This window comes from Typopeltis vanoorti, chromosome 14 (assembly GCF_054136105.1).
Source record: "Typopeltis vanoorti isolate ZY-2024b chromosome 14, IOZ_Tvanoo_1.0, whole genome shotgun sequence".
Classification (NCBI taxonomy): domain Eukaryota; kingdom Metazoa; phylum Arthropoda; class Arachnida; order Uropygi; family Thelyphonidae; genus Typopeltis; species Typopeltis vanoorti.
In genome coordinates, this window is record NC_143562.1 from 4540001 (window position 1) to 4553725 (window position 13725).

The 13725-nt window shown below is 35.5% G+C and overlaps 1 protein-coding gene across 2 annotated transcripts in view; it reads right to left on the reverse strand.

Annotated features, from left to right (window-relative positions):
• The window catches only part of LOC150099129 (uncharacterized), a 43565-nt gene extending 30126 nt beyond the window's left edge, over window positions 1-13439 (reverse strand). Inside the window, exon 1 of one of the 2 annotated variants that reach the window (XM_090404081.1) lies at window positions 13214-13439. The gene's annotated coding sequence lies outside the window, so the exon portion shown is untranslated. Of the gene's footprint in view, window positions 1-13209 lie in introns of both variants that reach the window. The other variant, XM_090404082.1, reaches the window with a different exon arrangement.
• Window positions 13440-13725: the final 286 nt, after the last annotated feature.

Sequence of the window (13725 nt, forward strand, 5' to 3'; positions counted from 1 at the left end):
TATTATTCAAGAATATTTTACAGTTTTGAATGTGTATATAAAGTCAATATCAACAGTCACCTGATTACGAATGTCTGATGAAAGGGAAGGAGAGTTTTAGAGATTCCTGTAATGCGTTATCTTACAGTGACTGACAAGCAAACATTATTGCAGCATGGTGTACTGGAATTTTGACAGACAAAGCGATATTTTGTCTTTTCTGGTTGGCAACTGTCAGCAACAAACAATAGAACAGCAGATTAGCAGTTGTTTATCAGAGCTCGTGATTCTGAGAAGCACAAAGAAAATCATGTAATTTTTTGTGTTTATGTAGGCCTACTATTTCAACTATGGATAAGTAATTGGTACATTCTTTAAATGCGAAAATAGCTCAGATGACAGTGATAATTCAAAACGAGTTTGTAATAACAGTTTGTGTGTAGTTTCTCAAGAGAAAGAAGTCTTATAACGAATCCACAGAAACACAGGATTCCTATCAGTTGCAATGCAATAATATGAATACGTTGAACGAATGGAACAATCTGCCAACTTGCTGGACACTCAATCAGTGGAGAGCATTCAACGGTAAATACAATTCGTTATTTTGTATAGGGCCCTGGAGCTTATTCGTTTATAATTTAATCACTGGATGAAAGTCATGAAAGAGATGTGACACATATCTTTATATTTTACTTGTCTTTATACTTTATATTTTACTTGTCTCTGCACTTATAATGCAGAGACAAGTAAAAGTTTGATACATTTGCAGTCCATATGTGAGCTGATAATAGCAACTAGATTATATTTAAGATGTATTAAATTAACCATAATAGAAGTATATACACCAATAAATGAGAAGGATCATGAAGATAAGAAGAAATTTTATTATAAGTCACAAAATTGTATAAATTAAGTAATGAACCATAACATGGATATTCCTACGGGTAAACATAAATACAAAAGTTGGCAAAAAAAATAATGAAGATGAGAGAACCGCAGGTAACAAAGCATATCGTTCAAGAAATTAGAATGGTGACCTACTGGTGACATTTTGTGAAAAGCATAACTTTGTGATAGGAGGAAGCTTATTTTAGCATAAAGACATAAAATGACTTGATTCAGATCATATTGTAATGAAGAGTAATTTTAGGAGTTTACTCTTATATGTTAAAGTAAGACAAGGAGATGATGTAGGATGTGATCACCATTTAGTAGCAGTCAAAAATAAATTAAAACTGGATGGAATTATAAAAATTTAGAAATCAGAATGGTAGGGTGAAATATGTCTAAATTAAAAATGTTTAATTTAGACATATTTAGTAAAAATTTGAAATTAAGAAAACTTTTCCTATTGTGATAAAACATTTATTTCCTATTGTGGAAAATGAGAAGTTAGAAGATGAGAAAGTGGAAAATCAAGTACAGATTATTAAAATGCAATGGGAAAATTTTAAAATAGTACAAAATGAGGTTGCAAAAGGTTGTTTGCATCATAAAAAGGGAAAAAGATCATTTTGTTATCAGACAAGACCTGGAGACTGATAAAAGAAAGGTGCAAAGTGAAAATGATGTTTGAAAGTGCTAAATCGAAGAGAGCTAAAGAAATTCATTTCAACAATTATAGAGAGAAACACAAATGAGTTAAGAGATCTGTAAGAAAGGATAAAAGGATTATGTGGACAGTTTAACAGAAGAAGCACAAAAGGCTGCAACATTAGGGCATATTAGAAGACTGAGATTCCAACGAAAATATGCTCTGAAGAAAAACAAACAAGTAATGCTATAATCGATAAAGAAGGTTTGCTGCTAAATGAAGAGATTAAGTCTGTTACAACAATATAACTAGCATTATTAAAATTTCAATAATGGAAGAACCTCCTGTAAGCATAAATTTAAATATATCATCATAACCTATATCTAAAAACGAAATAATGAACATAATAGAGAAAATGAAAAGTCAAAAAGCTTCGGGCAGTGATAATATAGCAATAGAAATATTTAAGGTGAACTGCAATTGATTTTTAACAGTGTGCTAGAGACTGAAAAGATACCAAAAGAAACAGCCTGAAAAAGAATAAAATACCGAAAAGAAAGAAGTCGAAAGAAGCGTGATAATTATCACCCCCCAAAAAAGGATATCTCACTAGATGTGAGAATTGGAGGGAAATTAGTCTTCTCTCAGTACCTGCAAAAAAAAAAAAAAAAAAAAAAAAAAAAAAAAAAAAAAAAAAAAAAAAAAAATTCTGTAGAATATTGATAAATAGGATTTAAAATGAAGTAGAGATGATATTAAGGAATAAACAAGTTGATTACTGTGCCTTACATTTTTACTTCAAGGAACATCATTGAACATTCTTGTGAATGTAACATCATGGAGAGTTTTAGAGCAGTTGATGGAAAGAAGAGATATATACCTCTTGCTGACTGTAAGTGAGCAAGAGGTATATGGCAAACTGAACAAACTTGATATTAACAAGGCTATGGGACTTGATAATATATCACATGTATATTGAAAGAATATTGTAGGTAGTTGGCATCTGCTTGATATATTTTTTTAATATGAGTCTTGCACTGGGTCAAGTTCCGAAAGAATGGAACGAGGGTAAGATTGTGCTGCTTCATAAGGGACGTGACAGAACTCAAGCCTATCTGTGTGTCAGATGTTGTGGGGTTAAGTTTTTGGAGCAGCTGGTGAGAACTAAGATCCAAAATTAGGTTGACAACAATGGTATTATCTTTGATGGACAGCATTAATTTGCCAAATGGAGATCATGTTTTAGTAATATACTTGCTTATTACAATAAGGCATATGGCTTCCTTGGACAGAGGAGAGGGATACTATTATTATTATTATGGGTATATCCGTGGAGTCAGTAGACTCGTCGCAGGAGACCCAAACTAACAAAACAATATCTGTCATATCTCTTCTTGAATTCATTTACAGACGAAGAGCTCACAACTAAGTCAGGCAATGAATTCCACTCATTCACCACCCTTCAGGCAAAAAACCTTGTTCTGACACCCTTGTTAACCACACTCTTCTTTAATTTCCAGGGATGACCCCTTGTTCTTCCATCACTATCACCCCTGCATCAATCCGATAAAATCCTTTCAGTAATTTAAATGTTTCTGTCATATACCCTCTTCTCCGTCAACCAACCTCTGCAATCTACAAGCTCTCAATCTAGGGAGCATTTTTTACATCACTCACCAACTTAGTCACTCTTCTCTGAACCCACTCTACAGCCACCTCATCTCCAAGGAATCCAGGTGACCAGACCTGAGCACAGTAATCCAAATGTGGAAGTATCAATGCTTTATAAAGGGGAATAATAACCTCTTCATCTCTGGATGTCAGTGTGCTCCTCAATAACCAAGAAATCCTATGTGCAATCTTGGACACCTTAGCAATGTGTCCTCTGAACTTCATCTCCCTATCTACCAACACCCCTAAGTCCCTAGCCTTATCAATCTCTTGGAGTACTGTTCCATCAATGTAGTACACAGTTGGTAATCTTTTAATCCCAAAATGCATGACTTTACACTTTTCCACATTGAACTGACATCCATTATCTTTTGCCCATTCTACCAGCTTATTTAAATCATCCTGCAAACTTTCAACATTCAGCTTGATTTTTTATTGCACTACCCAACTTTGCATCATCAGCAAACAACTGAATATCTCCCTGTAAGCCATTTCCTATATCATTTATATACAAATTAAACAACAATGGCCCAAGCACAGAGCCATGAGGCACACCACTGGTCAGCTGCCTCATCCTGGACTCGGCTCCTCCATACACCACCTTCTGGTATCTCTCCCTGAGCCATTCTCCTAGCCATATCACCAATTTAGTATCCATTCTCATCTGTTCCAATTTGTGTAACAGTGTTCCATGGGGTATCCTGTCAAAAGCCTTAGCAAAATCCAGAAGTACCACTGTATAGCCAGTTCATTTGTCCAACTCAGATGTCATTCTATTATGAAAAGTTAAATGATTGCTAAGGCAGGATCTACCATTAACAAAACCATGTTGGCCTCTATAGAGTATCATATCCTGATCCACCCATTCTTGAATTATGTCTTTAACCAATTTTTCCAATACTTTTACCACTACTCCGGAGATGGTGATTGGTCTGTAATTAACTACCACAGTTTTAGAGCCACCCTTATGTAAAGAAACCACTTTGCCTAACTTACACTCCCTAGGGACCATACCAGAGTTCAAACTTAAATTAAATATCCAAGTAAGAGGGGTTGACAATTCATTTGCACATTCATGCAACAACCGAGCCGATATTCCATCTAAGCCTACAGCAGTGTTTGCATTTAAATTTTGCAATATATTAAATACCTCTGATTTCTTAGCTTCAATTCTCACATTTGTTATTGCTACAGGTACAGAGATATCCTCACTTGGGTGATAGACTTTTGAAAAGTGATCACTCAGCAACTCTGACTATTACATCTGATTTTGTCACCTCAATATCATCAGCACCCACTAAAGTTATCCTTCCGAAGTCATTCTTCCTTTTACTTGCCACATAGCGGAAGAACTCTTTGGGATTACCCTTGATCTCTTTGGCTAAGGTCTTCTCATAATCTGATTTAGCTTTTCTTACTATGCTGGTAACCTTCCTAGCTTGAGCCTTGTACTGCTCATGGGTGTACTGATTGCCTTTCTCCTTGTAAATTCTCCATAACATTTTATTTTTTTGCAGATCAAGCTTGATACTACTGCTCATCCATCTAACGCCTGCCTTGTTTGACTTCCTGACCATGAGGACACAATCTGATATTGCTTTCCTCGGATATCTGCTGATTTTATCCCATGCACTGCTAACATCTTTCCCCTGCAATATGTTCTGCCATGGGATGGCTGCAAGCTCACTCTGAAGCTTGTTATAATTGCCTACGCTTTAGTTCCGTATACACCCCTTCTTAACAGAAAAATCCACAGATTTTGCAACCTCTCAAGTCAATACCACGTGATCGCTTTCACCAATTGGAGGTAACCTTAATTATGCATATAACCTCTGAACCAATAACCAGGTCCAACACTCTCACACCACGTGTCCCTTCAGTTATGTGCTGTTTCAAGTAATTATCTCGTAGAAGATAATTACTTGAAGATAATTACTTCATTTCCTTTTTGCTACGTGATATTTCCTCCTTCCAATTGATATCACCATAATTAAAATCTCCCATAATAATCACTAAACCTGCACTCAATGCACTAATTTGCTGATGCAGGAATACAATATCACCCCCTGTACTCCCTGGCCTATAGCAGCATCCAACTGTATATTTGGTTGCATTGTTCACTATTTCGCACTATACCGCCTCAAATGAACTCTCATTCACATGTCTATCATCTTGATATACTACTTTCTTTGGCTGCAACACATCAGCAATCATCAACAGTACTCCTCCCCCTGATCTGTCTTCTCTATCCTCCCTGAAAATACTGTACCCATCACATTCAAATCCAGTGATCACATCTTCTACTGACAGCCAAGTTTAACTAATGATTACAACTTTTGGTGAGATTGCACAGACTAATGCCAAAAATTCTTCTCTCTTATTTCGAATGCTTCTTGCATTGGTATACAAAAATTGCAGATTCCCTCTATATCTTGTACCGGCTTTAGAACTGATATATAAATCACTAATTTCAGTAGTCCCATGCCGATTTTTATCCCCTCTCTTCTGCAATTTATTCTGCGAATAAGGATCAATAAATATACAATCAGTGCTAAAGCACTGATTGTATATTTATTGATCTACTATAGATCAATTTGTACTATTGCTATACACAATAGTATACTTAGATTTCAAAAAGGCTTTTGATAGATTATGACATGGTAAGTTGTTAGTGAAACTAGAGTGGATGGGGTTGGATATTACATTAGTGCCTTGGATCAGAGATTGGCTATCTGATAGGTATCAGCATGTTGCATATGGAATCAGCAATATCCAGGAAGAGGAAAGTCACTAGTGATGTGTATCAGGGGTCTGTTTTAGGGCCATTGCTGTTTACCTTGTATGTTAGTGATATTGGAAAGATTTGGACGGAGATACTTTTAGATATTTTGGAGCAAATGTAGATACTGAAGATGGAACAGTGAGGGCTATAATGCAAAGTGTGACAAAGCTAATATAACCTTCAGAAAAGTAAATAATATATGAATATCTTCAAACCAAAATAAAGATCTTTAACAGAAATGTTAAGGTCATTTTGTTATATGGATCACAGACATGAAGTTACCTGACAAAAAAAAAAAAAAAAACAGGAACTTTAAACCAAATGACATGTATCAAAAATGGAAAATGGAACAGGGGAAGACCTAAATTAATTTCACTGAGAATGACAGAAAAGGAAAGGAGGATGACTGATTGGCTAGAAGAGCTGGAGAGAAGTCGAACTGCTGATTCAGGATAGATTTATCGGGAAGAAACTGATATCATCCTTATGTGACATGAGAAACAAAGAGAATAGGTAAGCAACAGTTTTGCAATGGCAGCTGCCCTTTAATAATCCCATGATTTAATAGCACGTCTTGTGGTTCTCTGTGCCCTCTGACCAAATCTGAATTACTGTGCTTACTCTGGTCACCTGTATTTGAACATAATAAATTAGCCTTGAGGAGGGCACAGTGGCAGTAAACAAAAACTGCACAAAGTGGTTACGAGAATAGACTTAGGGCATGTGCACTGCAACCTGATGAAGAGACAATATGATTGAAATATTTAAACTCTTGAGAAGCTGTTATAGGATTGGCACTGGGATCTTTTGTATCACAGAACAAGGGTGGGTGGTGAGCAAGAAGAAGGGGCCTTTTTGTCATGGAGGTTTGTTGAGCCATGGAATGCATTGCCATACAGGATGGTGGAGTGAACAGTGAACAAGTTAAAGGAGAGGTCCTGAGCAATAATATAATAATAACCATTTTATATAGTTTCATATAACCGCATGACTTTCACAGACTTTGTGGTTAGAACTAGTCAGGAAATTTACTGGATAATGTAAGGATGTCACTGCAAAAGTCCTCTCATAAAAAATAATAATAAAGATAAACATGCACAATGACTTTACGCCTGAACCTAGCTTCTTATATCATGACATTATTTGATAAAACATACTTGAGAATTAGCAAGATTTCTTCTTGTACCAAATTCAAGCAGAACATTTGGACAGTTTCTTTTGACCTTTCCACGTATGTTAAGGCTTAAGTGATAGGAAGACAAAATGTTGGAGGTTTAATGGAATATTTACAGCACTAGACAAGGATTAAAAACTAATTTCAATGCTTACAATATTTCATCTCAGTCACTAAGACATCTTCAGTGATTATGTGATTACAAATAACTCTTGTAAAACACACAAAAAAACAGCACATTACTAAATGAAACACGTGGGTGACTGAGGCTTTATTTAGGTAATGCATCCTTTTATGACCAGATGTAGGTGGCCAGAATGAAAAATAGGACCTCTGAAAATTACTGTTTCCTAAATTTTGGGAAGTTTTATGCATCTGTATTTATTTAAATTCAGTTTATTTTTGAGAGCCACTGCAGATTCTAAAAAATGGTCTTTCCTTTTTACATTTACTATGGTGCAGCATCGTGGTTTACTTCCAGGAGATCTTCTGGGTTGTATCCAATACTTGATCTGCAAGGATAGATTGATCATAGTTGTGATTGCAGATGTACAATTTGTGTTCTTGTAAACAGATAGTTGCTGATCTACCTTGGTGTAGATCTCTTGCTTTACTTTGGACAGAATTCTGCCAGAAATCTGAGAAACCATCATTCTGAGACCTTTAACAGGTGTCTATCAGAGCACTCATAGAGAGAGTGCCAGTAGGACTGTAGAATCATGCCATTTATAATCAGTCTGTGTTTGCCATTTGCTTTCCTAATAGTTTTCATTCATGCCTATGTTAACATCCGTGTCCATGAAGTTGTTTTGGTGACTATCATAAAAAGACTAGCTCTATTCCTGTGAGGACATTCTCCTCTGTGAACCACTTTTTGCTGATTTCAGCAGGCTGTTAATGTGCCACTAATTCATTCCCTTTATTCCTGATACTCCTGGCATTTGTATGGCGAGATATCAGTGCATTATTGGAATTTCCACACTTATTATTTATAGGAATAAATGACAAGGAAGTTAATACCTTATATAGATGCACCATCACCTGCTTATTCCTACGTGTCAATGTACTTTTTATCGCAGCAGCAATACAATGTGCAGAGTTTGCAACACATGCAATGTGCCCTCGGAACTATAAGGTGGGCAATTATCAGAAGTTTCGTAGCCCACTCGCATGAATACATTAGGTTCGTGGATTATTGGAAGTTTTTTCACTTGGTTAGACTATAAATTATATATTTAGTTTCCTTTATACAAGTGTAAGCAAACAAAATTTGCACCTGAAGTATCTTTCTCTAATTCAAAGTAATTTAATAATAAGGTGTGACACCTTTTGGCAACTTGTATAGGTAAATATGACTTCTCCGTTACTTCCACATTGATATTACCACCACTGGGTCTGGCTCTCACTGATGAGACCTCAATAAAGGTTGAAACCAGTCTGGGTAGTGACCCTTTCCATAATGCATAGCATTTTACATGTCCACAAAGAGATTTGCTTTGCATTATGGGAGATACTAAGGCAAGTGATGAGAACTTATACCACCTTTACCAAGAGTTGTCCCTCTGGGCTTCTGGGAATGATGCAGAGGACACTAACTTGTAGAAGCAGGGAGATTCTTGATCCATTGTATAAGGCTTTAATTATGCTACACATGGACTACTGTGCCCAGATTTGGTCAACTGACTTTCAGAAGGACGAAGAGATGCTTGAAAGAATCCAGGGGCAACTGACTAAAGTAGTCTCTAACCTCTGGAATGTTGAATATGAGGAAAGATTAAGAAGATGCAATTTGCAGAGTCTAGTGGATAGAAGGAAGAGGGGAGATATGACAGAATCTTACAAGTTATTAATGGGTTGTTATAGTATCAATGTTGGAGAAGTTCTACAGAAAACAGTGGGAGATCAGGCGAGAACCAGAGGTCATGCCTGGAAACTGCATAAAGAGAGTGTGGGTAGGGGAGTGAGAAGCAAGTTTTTTTCATGCAGAGTTCTGAATGATTGGAATGCCCTCCCTGAGTGTGTGGCATCTGCAGAGAATTTGAATGTGTTTAAAGCACAATATGATGAGCTGTGTATGATAAAAGGACCTCCTAGATGAGTCTTTGACTCTATGGGGTCTTGGGTAATAATAATAATAAATGTGGACACTGACAGTGGAACTGATCAGAATATAATGCAAAGACTGAAAAAGCTAATACTGCTTAAAAAAAATTAATATGTAGAAATCATCCAAATATCATAATAAAATCAAAATAAAGATCCTCAAAAGCAATATTAATGCCGAATTATTATTATATGGTTCAGAGACATGGAAGCTGACCAAAACGTTAACTGTAGTAAGTGGATTGAGTGGAGGAGATGGGGAGTTGTAGAATAGGTGCTTAGTTATTACCCTTGATTAGTCTTTGGACTCCTTGAAGGTGGCATGTAACAGTAATAATAATAAAAAAAAACAGGAAGCTAAATTAACAGTTTTCAAAGAAAATATCTGCATAAAATATTTAAAATATTAATTAAAGATGGCAAGGCATTATATTATTGGTTTAATCCTTTATCCAAGTCTACACAAAGTTTGTGCATGAAGTTTCTTCACTATCAGTCATGAAGATACCTCTCACACAAATTTTGTTTGTTTACACTTTGACAGAGAATTAAACCAAGAATATAATGTCTTGAAATCTTAAATTTATATTATAACTAAGTAAAAAAGCTTTCAACATATCTTTGATTAAAAATATTTTGGCCAACATTACTTGTCAGAGAAGTTGAATTGGGTGATCAAGACAGAGGTGTCTGAAAGAAATTGATCTCAGCCTTATGTTTACAGTTTTACATAGTGCTATGAGAAGAATAAGTGAGTAAGTAGTATAGCACAAGATGATGGGATTGCTGACATTCCTATTGAATGATATTAGTAATTGTTTCAATGGGAAATAGTCAGCTATTTGCTGATGCTAAACTGGAGGAGCTAAATAATAAATAATGGCAATGTGGAGAACCTGCACGAGAATTTAAATCAACTGGCACTGTAGCCAAAGGATAATAGTTACCAGTTCGTTTTTACATAGTGCACAATTATGCAATCTAGACTGAAAAGATTAGAGTGAAAAGGTACATATTACATTGATGAGAATGCACTGATATGGAGATTTCATAACATAATTCATGGGATGTTACAAAAGTGAATAGCACACTTCTAAGTGGGGATAAGCAATTCCTTATCCTCCATTTTACTAGGCTCTGTATGACCATATCTTGCATATTATGCTCAGATCTGATTATGACCTAGGTTTTATTGGGAATTCAGAAGTGATAAAGGGTGACTGCCCAGATTGAAGGTTTGTAGATTGTAAACTTTGGTTGATACCCTATGACAGATTATTATTACGGGCGACCCCAAGGAGTCCTTAGACTCATCGAGGGACATTAAGTTACTGTATGTAGAAATTTTTCTCCATATGGCAAGAGGGAACATAGGGTAACTCACAGAAACTGAATATAAGAGCATTGTAAGCAAACATACTCTTCAATTTCCAGGAATGATCCCTGTGTTTCCTCCTACCAGGAGAGAGCTGAAAGTTGAATGGGTTGCCTGAGCGTTGGAAGATCACTGTGTGTGTGTGTCTGAATGAGTATAAGGAGAGGTAGGATAAGCATTATTTTTAAATGGCCCTGGCAATTAGTCTTTGTACTTCATGGAGAGGACTGATAATATAAAATCTAGAATAGCATAAATACAAATGCTTTCTTAGAATTAGGACAAAGTTTTCAGGGTTTTTTTTTTCCAAATTCGAAAAATAAAGAATGAAAATAAAATTTTTCAGAAAATATGTTAAAACACTTTCTTAATATTAAACCTCCATGGGGTAAGAACTCTCAATGTGCAAGTTGCCCATAATATAAAATCTAGAGTAGCATAATTACATGGTTTCTTAGAATATGATGATATTTTAAGTTTTTTTTCTTTTCTGAATTCAAAAAATAAACAAAGAAAAAATAAGTTTTTCAGAAAATATGTTGAAACACTTTATTATTATTAGAACATCATGGAGTGAGAACTCTCAATATGCCCACACACACAAAGAGATAATCAAACCAACGCAGTGAAGCAATTCTTTATCCTCCATTTTAATAGGCCATGTATGATAATATCTTCTATATTGTGCTCAAATCTGGTTATTACCTAGGGTTTTATTGGGAATTCAGAAGTGATAAAGGGAATGAAGATGCAGGTGACTGGACAGACTGAAGGTTTGTGGATTGCAAACTTTCTTTCATTGGCTATGACAGACACATTAAGTTACTGTATGTAGAAGAAATGTTTCTCCATATCGCACGAGGGAACATAGGGTCACCCACAGAAACTGAATAAGAGCACTGTAATCAGTGATACTCTTCAATTTCCAGGAATGATTCCTGTTTCTGCCTACCAGGAGAGAGTACAAGGAGAGGTGCTCAAAGTAGAATGGACTGCCTCAGGGTTGGAAGATCACTGTGTGTGCCTAAATGAGTATAAGCAGAGGCAAGATAAGCATTGCTTAAATGGCCCCAGCAATGAGTCTTTGTACTTCATGGAGAGGACTGATAATATAAAATCTAGAATAGCATAAATACAAATGCTTTCTTAGAATTAGGACAAAGTTTTCAGGGTTTTTTTTTTTCCAAATTCGAAAAATAAAGAATGAAAATAAAATTTTTCAGAAAATATGTTAAAACACTTTCTTAATATTAAACCTCCATGGGGTAAGAATTCTCAATGTGCAAGTTGCCCACACACTCGCACAAAAAGGTAATCGACCCATGCCAGTAGCACACTCAGGGTTTAATCGGTGGGGGGGCAGTTGAGTAGCCTATTTGAGAATACACACTACGCATCGCATACCACCTATGACTGAGCATCTGCAATGATCGCTAATTCATAAATAGTATTGAAATAGAAGGCACGACCCAAAAATAAATTTTTAAAAAAAATGAATTTTAATTAGGAAAAGATTTTTGGAAAATTTTCTAGTGTGTTCTTCCTTTTAATCGGGGGAGAAAGGGCCCTTGACCCCCACTCTGGGTGTGCTACTTAACCATGCACTTAAACACATTTCTGCACTCACAACACTATCATGCAATGCATTTCAATCACCAATCACTTTGCATGCAAAGAAGCAGTACCTAGCATTTTTTCTCCCACTATTCTTAATATAGCTCTCAGAGATTCTTGCTCTACCCTTGTCTCCCTTCACTCTATAAAAAAAAAATCTTGTCCTTTTCATCTTGATAATAGGACCTCACCTTAACACATTTTCTGATCTTAGGAGAGGAGAGAAAACATTTTTGGTAATCATGGTATATAATTCAGCCAGGGAAATAACCTACCTATTAGTACTAAAGATCGGATGAGTCTCAGCATGGTGAATAACTTCCCATAGCAGTGATGGCAAACCTTTTGTACCGAGGTGTGTCAAACTTTTTTTTTTTTTTTAAATATTGACATTGTTAATGTGACACTTGCATACATGCATTATATATGTAACTACATAATCATAGATGGTGACTTATACATATCATAATTAGACTATTTATAAGACCTTGATATAAAATCTATGAATTCATATTATACAATTAATTTAATCAACTGAAATTACAAACCTACATTAGATTTAATGACTTTTCTGTTGCTGACTACTGGTAGAAAGTTCTTTCAATGAACAAACCTACCTTCGCCTTAACTGAGAGCGATCTTACACGATTTATCGCAGTTTTTTCATCAGAATACCAATATTTTTCAATATCCAAGGTGTGTCACCTGAAACCCTCAAGTGTGTCAGTGCTGACACGTGTGTCATAGGTTCGCCATCACTGTCCCAGAGAAAGTTTTGAACTTCTTATAGCCATTATCACGAACCTTATCACATGACACTTTTGCACCTTACATAAACAAGGCATGGTTTTTTAGGTTGTATAAATAATACTATATCTCTACAATTACTACACCATAGCTATTGCTTTGGTGAACAAGGTTTGGTTAACATAACATCATTTTTGTTATGATTCCAATGTTCAAAATAGCTTAAGCACTTACTTCCAGGTGTACTACTCCACTCTTCAGTTTTACGCATATGATAAGTCTCTTGAGCAGTGGGGATAGAAATTGCAATAAAACCTTATTAATCAAAACGTCTTTCAATTCTAGAATATCTATTGAGCAGCTGTTTCTGAAATATCCCGCCTATTGCTCTAGAATCAAATTTCACAGAATTATAAGGAGGCCAAGCGCTTTATTATAAATCCGCATTTATAAGGTTAAAATCAATGACTAACCCGGTTCGTTATAAATAAACACGTGTACTCTACGCCAGTGCTTCCCAAACTTCTGGATGTCAGGGCCCCCTTTTGAAAAATTAAAATATTTCAAAATGGTAATAAACTACCCCACCTCTAAAAAAATGGTAATATAGACATATATTATTATAGTATTTATATTCAATGCAAAACATACACAGCGAATATTGCAAAAATCAAATGCAAATATTACATTTCTAGAATCTTCCATACACATTTGACATGGCACATTATCTTATATTTTTATATAGA